Source organism: Trichogramma pretiosum, unplaced genomic scaffold (assembly GCF_000599845.2).
Source record: "Trichogramma pretiosum strain Unisexual culture from Peru unplaced genomic scaffold, Tpre_2.0 scaffold74, whole genome shotgun sequence".
Lineage (NCBI taxonomy): Eukaryota > Metazoa > Arthropoda > Insecta > Hymenoptera > Trichogrammatidae > Trichogramma > Trichogramma pretiosum.
The window spans coordinates 78261-87587 of record NW_019641708.1 but is presented as its reverse complement, the minus strand read 5'-3'; positions in this window follow the sequence as shown (position 1 = coordinate 87587).

Sequence of the window (9327 nt, the reverse complement as noted above, 5' to 3'; positions counted from 1 at the left end):
TGATTCGTACCGAATTTCACAAGGTACTTGTTGAGTGCATTGGTCAATTTGAAATCGAAGGCACCGTAAGTGAGAAATCCTTCGCCTCCAGGTAAATTATAAATGACTCGATTTTCTTCAAAATAGTCCTCGAGAAGGTTAGCTGAAAACCAAGTGATCTTTTTGTCGTCGAGCTTAAACTGTGTGCATAACATCGTTACATTGTTCTGTCGTGCGCAGATGCCGATCAATCCATTGGCCAAGGAGACCACAGGTGAGTAAACATCTTTGACATGAGTTAAATTCTGCCTTTGACCTGCAAGAATGAAAAATGTTTCATTAATGTTAATTCAAATTATGAAAAACAAAACTTCTTTCTTTAATAATTACCACTTGGTTGAATAAGAGCCACTGTAATCGACGGATTTTTGGGCTTGAAGGGTCTCAGTGTTTCGATGAACAAATAACCCTCGTCCTTTGACAAGGGAACAATTAGTGGCTCGACCAACACATCCTCGGGGTAAGTAAGCATCGTATCGACCTTCGAAGAGACTCCATGAGAATCGATCGATGATCTGTACACTTTGTCCCAATCTTCTAACTGGCCCGGCCGCAAAGAAAATAATATTCGGACTCTCGAGTGATCATTTATATTTGTAATAAGCCGATTGAGATCTGCCAAAAATTTGGTCGTTTTAACGCTACAATTGGAAAAGTCGACGACGCTGAATCGCAAATGATACGGGTCATCTTCGCCCCCGTCACTCTCGAACCAACGCAATATCGCTCGATCATTGCCCAAAGGTTCGATTTTAATCTGAGTCGTCTGGATGAAGCCACCCGACTCGGAGCTCAGCGTGATTTTGCACTCGTCCTCCTTCGGGCTATCCCCCGAGAAATCTGCCTGCAATCGACGAATTACACATTCTTTCTGTCGCTTGAAGTTCTTGTCGCACACACCATAATAGACGGTGGTATTTTCCAAGGCACTGAACACTATGTTATTTTCACCAACTTCACGTTTGAGCTGTAATGTACTCTCAGCTAGATAGCCGAAGAATTTTATTATACTGATCGTTTGGATGATGGAACCAAAAAGCAGGACATAAAAAATAATTAAAAGTTTCCTCCTAGTTCTTGAATGTTTAACACGTCGGTCGAAGTAGGTTGAATTTTTAGTTCTGCTCATTGTGAATATTTTACACTGCATTCTATAGTCTTAGCACATAGCTCGCCGAACCGACACTATGAGACTACTGCTTTGTTGCTTCGATTTCGTACACGTGTTGCGTCCGGCGCATCGTTCAAAAGTGAAACCAATGAGATGCCGCATTGATAGTTAGAAAGTATACGTTCTATTTACTATGTATGTGTACTATGAAACTCAATTTCTTGTCTCTTTCTTCGTTCGTATATATACAAGGTTACATATGTCGCGTGAGCGCCTCGTAATACACATCATCATTATCCAAAAAGTTATTCTGGGCTCATATTATGAGAGCTCATTATAACTTAATTAAATATAGGAATTGAATATAAAAAATCTATCCATAATCATCGACAAATTTTCTTACTAATCACATGTTCGATTAATGTAATTGATGATTAGCGATAAATACAATTTACGTGGTAGACTATGTGAGCTGATATGTGGATAGGATATATCCACATAAATACCCAGATATAGCTGCGTGAGATTTTTCAAAGTTTCGTTGAATGGTGGCTACCTGATAAATCTATCTATCATTATTAAAATTGCTATGGCTTGTAAAACATCGAGAATAGTAAGCGTAAAGCTCAAAAAAATAATGATTCATTTCAACATAACGTATATTGAATGAAATTGTTTTTCGACTCATAATTATGCTTATAATCGATGGATTTTGAACCAAAATCGGAGGATGAAATTGAAATTTTCATGAAAAATTTTTGAGTACATATTAAATTTTTATAACTATTAACATTTTTACAGATTTAACCATGCGATTTCTCCATTAAATTTGTTATATACCCTTTAATACGGGGTAATAACTTTATTATTTGAATATTAAATATTATTTTCTGTTGTGTCTGAGTGGGGAAGGATCACGAAATAAAGTGTATAACGCTCAAGTGAGATTTACACACAAGACTTTATTCCAAGAAAACTAATAACTATTGAACAAGCTTACAAAATAAGTGTGGCCGATGCTCGTCGATCTGTAGGGGCTGCAAACGCCGTCGGGACGCTACGGTTGTCGCTGTTGTTGGTGCGCTGCGCTGATGCTGCTGGGCCGTCGGTCGCGGCTGCCTCGGTGGTGTTGCGGCTGGCTGCTGCAGTGACGGTCGCGGCTGCTGTTGGGCTGTTGCGCTGCTAGGCTGGGTGAAGCACTCACTCGAGCTTTACCGTTCGCGAATACAATTAACAATTTCGATGGTCGCGGCGTATAAGTACGAGTACAAGTTAGTCGCTGTTATTGACTCGCGCTTGGTTCTCACTTACAATATGTGCAATTCGCGTTGTAGTACAAGTCCGTTAAATATTTCAAAGTCGCTGTTACACTGATTTGATTATTCGCGCGCACAGAGCTTCGCCTTACTCGACTCTTTAGGATGATCTGCCCCGAGGCCTAATTTTTATGCATGTTATATACTAATTAAATCATGGACCTTTTGGCGGGGGTACGTCTCGGGTTTTTCCCGCAATTCGCAAGTCTCCCAGCTATTTCGTCACTTGTTGACTCGGTTTCCGGTAGACCAGTGTGCCCAATGGTTATCTGAGGTCAAAGGTCAAACTTGGGGGAGATATGGGACTTGCGAGCGCGCGTGCGAACCTGCTTCTCCCCTTTGTGCCAATTCAAATTATTCCACGAGTCTCGTCTCGCATGTGTGTGTTATGTCTTCTTTGTGTTCGACTTACACACACACGCGAGTACACATACACGGAATATATACGCGTGCGAAGGCTTGCTCTAATGCGTCGGTAATGTTGCTCGCGCACGTCCGTACATACCTTCAGCCTTTGCTTGTGTTCAGCTGATACACATATGCGCGTGGGTTCGATCTAATGCGCCGATGTGTGTTGGCCGCTTACATTCACACACACATTCATGCGACAGCGCTTGCCTGTCTCTGTGTTCATCTTACACACATGCCTCTTTACCCGCGAGATCAGGCGTCATACGTGTTAATTTTGACGGTCTTATTTTAATTATTATATTTAAATTTTACTATACCCAACGCTGGGTTATTGGTATATAATAAATTGAACGAAGAAATAATTTTGTCACGTTGAAGACAGTTGACAGTTCTCACAATTTGTTAAGTACTACTCATGTTTGCGATTTCATATCAACAGAAGACGGAAAAAAACTCTTCAAGATCTTTTTCGAAAATGTACATCGATGCGCATTTCAGAAGTGAGATATGTGCAATTACAAATTCTTTGACGTCAGCCCATATAATATAATAAATCATCGATTAATTTTAATTGCACAACGATATTAATTTAGTTGAATGTTTATACGAGAATTCAATATTATTTTGAAAATTTACATTTGCACGAGCACAAATATTTGTAAAAATATGCTTATGAGTCGCAACGATTTCTTTGTCCGAAATCTCGAAAGCCCTCAAGTTTGAAAAATAAAATCCTTTTTTTTGCCAAGTTAGTCATATTATTTTAAATTTAATTTCTTGAACATTTCTTGATAGTAAAATAAACCTGTACTAGTCAACTACCCTGTCGAATCTGACTATTTTTATTCAAGTCGTTGTAGTATATGACAGGCCTGCAGATTACCCTCAAAAAGAGCTCTTTTTAACGAAAAAGCGTTACAAAATTTGTAACCGGTTCAAACATGATTTTTCCGAAAAGTAACACCTAGGAGCACTTACTGTAAAAAGTTAGACAAAATTAGATGGGTGGCACATATAAATAACCGTTCTTCATTCATAAAACGAATTTTACCGAATTTCAACTTCAACTCGCGATATCTCCGAGAGTAATCAATATTTTTGGATGAAATTTTATGACAACACTCTTTAACTAGTCTAAAATGATATAAACTTGGTCCGAAACCTTCATTATTATTTATAACAAAATGGCGAATTTTTAAAAAAAATTTTCGACCAAACATGACTTTATTTTTCAATTGCAAAAGTTGTATTCATTAAATTTTTGAAATTGAAATTTTGCATAATACTACGTTAAAGTACAATAGTTGAAAATAATTTTTGTAAAGTTTCAAATCATTTCATCAATTAGGTAAAAAGTTACGGCGTATTGAAACTCGAGTCGTCGCGTGAAATTGTTTATAACCTAGGCGTTGAGCGGGTTTCGTATGAATTGGAAGGTCCCACAAGAAATAAAGTGTATATACTACGTATTTTCATCCGCTGAATCCGAGTTTTCAACTCTCACCTCTCTCAGGTGGTCGAGTAATTTGTTATAAACAAATTAATTGATTATACGGCTATAACTCCGAACCTATTTAATTTTTACCAAAACGATTTTGTTTTATTTTATTGTGCACAAAAAGACAAAAATTTTATTTTTTTTATTCGTTTTGATACGACCAATAGAACCGGAGATATTGTTGAAATAGTAAAAAATGACGATATTGCATAAGGTCAATGCGGACTGCCGCTTCCATATATCGTTTATCTACCACAATTTTTCACTTTTTTTTTCTTCTTTCGAAATGACTGATAAAAACCATGTTTTTCAGCACGACTACTCTTAAAACTGCGAGTGGCGTCAAGATCGAAATACAACAGGATTTCATAGTATATAAGTGTAATAATATAATGTTCCATGAGCCTAAACATCTTAAAGTTTCTGTAATCAATGAACTCCTGCTATGAAATCATGTCAAAGAGGACCTAAAGATTATTATAATAACTTGGATGAAAACTTTCAGAGGCTAAGTTTAGTTGGTACAATAAAAAGTAAAAGAAATGTTTAAAAAAATTATCAGTTTCGTTAAATATTTGATAACAGTTTTATTTTTATAATACTTTTTTCCTGAACAACAATGTTTTTCAGTGAATTTAGGGTAAGACGCCTCTATAGACAGCCTGAATATATTAAAATGAAAATTACTACGAAACGATTTAACGATACAAAAGATTCTTTACAATTTAACGCAAAAGGTACCTATTCAGTATATTCAAGGCCTTGAATGTTTAAAAAATCGTACACACGTGTTCTATTAGTAGTCTTCAATTAAGGTTCGTCGTAACCATTCTATCAAAACTTAAAGAATGTTCGTAAATTCAAAAATAATCGATGATTACGAAATTTCGAATTCGACCATCGAACGATTTTTAAAGCTTCATTTCTATTGGAACATTCAATTACTGAAATTAGTTTTTGTGTGGCCTTGGGTAGATAAAAGGATAAGATATTTTGGGAGGACGATCATTGTAACAACTTTTTTAGTTTGTAGTTTGGGGTCGGTGAGTACTTGATCTATAATTTTCTTTCAACTTTAAACTTAATTAAACTTTAATTCAAGTTGTGGAAATTGATCGAAGAGATTCGTGGGCAATCTGAATTAAAATGGGAAGTGATAGTACTATGCTTGTTTCAATTCTTATCATCAATGGGAATCTTGATTGCGTATTCCGTTATAATTAGTATTGATGAAAGAGTCAGTACTGTTAAAAATTTATCATTCATTACATACGAACGTAACCATTTAATCATTTTTTTTATTAGTAGTTACGAAATTCGTTCAGAATTTCGGTATCATTGTTTACAAAGGAAGTGCACGAAGGCGAGCAAACATTTTTACATAAACGATTGAGTAAATTTTATAGAGAAAGTAATCGTTTATGGGGTAAGTTGCAAATTCGAGTGTCACACTAGTAAAAGTACAAAAATTAATTTTCCAACAGTCTTCTTCATACTACTATGCGCTTGCCTTGAGCAACATATGCTGTTTGGTCTGATCAAGCTCGAAATGAGACCGTTGTGGTTTGAATTCAAATTTTTTATGAATTTTGAAGAGTGTTATTTTGGTTTAGTGGCTTTTCGCATGACTTTCTTATTCATGTGGGGAATTGTGTCAGGTGCAATTATGTTTCACTACAGATTTGTAGTGATCTCTTTGATCATTCAGTATCAAATTATAAAGTGAGATTTTAAAAATAAGAAATTTCCAAATTTAAATTGTAACGTGAATTAAAATTGTCAGTTTGAAAATGAAAGCCACCGATGAAGAGTATCAATTGAAATTAAGGGAAAAAAATCAGAACGCAGATCGTTGGTTGCATCAACAAATCATAAAATTAATTCAACATCATCAAGACACTATACGGTTCAGTTTTATTGTTAATAATCTGTGTAACAGAGAGTTATAAAAGAAGGTACATATAAAAATTTTCGATTTTAAAAAAAGTATTTGATTCTATTTTCAGGTTGTTTGATACTCAAAAGGATGTTATTAATAAATCTTTGCTCATCATTATTCCCATAATCATTGTTAATGTGTGCATGAGTGGATCCTGGGTAATTAATTGAATTGATTACGATACAAACGAATTTTGAAAAAACTCATAAATCACTTCCTCATACTTAGATGGTCATTGCGATAAAATCTAATTCTGCGTGCATCAAAATATTATTGATTTCATTGATAGGTTCGACATTGATATTTTTTTTGCTTATTTATCCAAGTCAAGAATTGTTCGATGATTGCTGTATCGATGATTTTTGGTAATAGAAAAAATCAATTACATTTTCACTGTGTTATTCAGTAAATGGTTTCTAAATTAGATATTTTTTTCAAATAGCTACCACACTTATAGTTGGTACATGTACCCTCCTAAAGTCAGGTTATTTTTACTAATGACAATAACTAGAACATCAAACCCAACTATTTTATCAGCTGGCTTTGCAAATTTTCCATTGAATCTGAGAATTGCTGGAGTTGTGAGTAGAATATGACAGCAAATAACTATTCAACTAGTTTAACTATTATATTTTACAGGTTTTAGGCAAAGTTATATCATATATAATGGCTCTATTATCATTGTACAATTAAAAAACTATTTTTCAATTATCGTCAAGTCTCGACTCATGCAATGCATAAAATTGAGATCGTTTTTTGCCGATATAAACATTTTTTACTTCAAAAAAAAATAAATGATAAAAGTTGATGCAGCTGTTCAGAAAAAAATGAATTAAGTAGTCTTCAGCTCATTGCGAGTGTCCCGTAGAGTTTGTGTAAAAAAAATTTGTTTACAACAAATTTATTCTTTTATTGTAATGTATTGTAAATTGTAATTGCTTATGTTTGGTGATCTACCCTTCCAGCAAATCTTAAATCCCGTGATAAAGCAACATTTTAATAAAAAAAATTAATCATCAAATTAATATTGCACTTAAAATAACAATGAAAAAGAGGAATGTCAACAAAAGAGGCTACAATAGACTATTAAACGCATTAATAATCTGAAAAATAATCGTTCATTAATATGCATTAGCATTAACTATTAAATATTCAAAATAACTATTCATGTTAGAATTATCTGAACTCGTTGTACAATAAACAAAAGTTTTGTAAAAAATGTTTGGATATTGCTCGTATTTTGCGTGGATGAAAATTAATGTATGTAAGTTTTTCCATTTGTTAAGTATATGAGTCATTCCACGTCAAGTCTTCAGTGGTGCGTGCGAGAGGCCTCATTAACTGAAACTGCTCAATTTGTAACTCGTCAGAAAAGCATCTAAATGCACCTAGAAAAAATATGAGCCACATAATTTAGACGGAAAATTACCTCAGCTTTCTGATGGTGAGGTCAGATTTCCAAAAATTTCCCATTTACCCCGAGAAAATTGCCGGGAAATCTTCAAATTCGAATATATCAAAAACGGTATTTTTAAGATTTTTCTAATTATCTCAATCGAAAGCTGAGGAAAATTCCAATCGATATGCCAGGCGTTCAAAGAGTGGTATTGATTATTCCTTAGTGAAATACAGCGACAAACGTGTAAAAGCGTGATATTTGGCGCCGCGCGGGGTACTCCACGCCGAAACAGCTGCTGCGTTGGCCGAAAAGTCTGTCTAAAGATTTAAGTTAAGTTGAATGTACCTATATGCGAGTTAACGTACTTATATATAAATGTATTTGTTTTGTAGATTATGGATGGACATACTCACTAAACAAAAACGAATGCACACGTATCTATATAAGAACTTTAATTACTCGATTTGTGCTATTTTTTACAGTTTCATTCTCTGTACATTATCTATCAAATATATATTAATATGCGTACCCAAAATCAGCTACAAAATAACTTTCGTAAGGCTTTATGTCTGAGAGATTTGTTAAATCTCCTGGTTTGAAGCACTTTGAGTAAAATTTGACATAATTCGATCCCGAGTAGTAAATGGGACTCTCGTGCGTTCTTGTGCAGGTCGTGCTCACGCAATAATTGCCCAAATTGTCTTCGAAAAATTTCAAGGAACCTCTCTCCTGGGGCCTGTTCGGGCACTCCAAACCGGGATTCAGGAATTGCTTGACTTCTCCATCCCGACCGATTTTAACCATGAATTTGTCGACTAACATGGTGCCTGTTTTGCCGAATTTGTTCTCGATGACGTCGGTCAGAAATCCTTCGCCCCTCGGCAAATTATAGAGGGCTCGTTTTTCCGTACCAGGGAAATCGACGATGTTGGCTGAAAACCAGTTGATTTTTTTGTCGCCGAGCTTGAATTGTGTGCATTTCATGGTGGTGTAGTTCTGTCGAGCGCAGATGCCGATCAAACCGTTGGCCAAGGAGACCACGGGCGAGTAAACATCTTTGACATGAGTTAAATTTTGTCGTTGACCTGAAAGAGTGAAAATGGTCTCATTAATGTTAATTCGAATTATGAGAATTAAAGTAAATTTGTTTTTTTTTTATTAATTACCGTTGGACTGCACAAGAGTTACTGTAATTAAAATTTTGTTGGGCCCATTGTGAAATGATGTTTCGATAAATAAATAGCCTTTTTCTTTTGACAACGGTACAATAAGTGGCTCGACCAAAGCATCCTCGGGGTAAGTAACCAACGTATCGACCTTCGAAGCGACTCCTTGAGCATCGATCGATAATCTATAAACTTTGTCCCAACCTTCCGACACAACTTCAAAATCATCCTCTCCTTTGAGATATTTCAGCTTGTTGAATTTCTTATCAACGCCACAAGAACGGCGATCACCGATACCGATCAATGAATACAATAAACAATTTCTGTAGGGACCGTTCGAATTTTCAATCAGCTTGTCGAGATCTCTCGACAGCTTGGTCGTTTTGCAATTGCAAAAATCGACGACGCTGAGTCGCAAGCGATACGGCTCGAACCTGTTCAAGGTCGT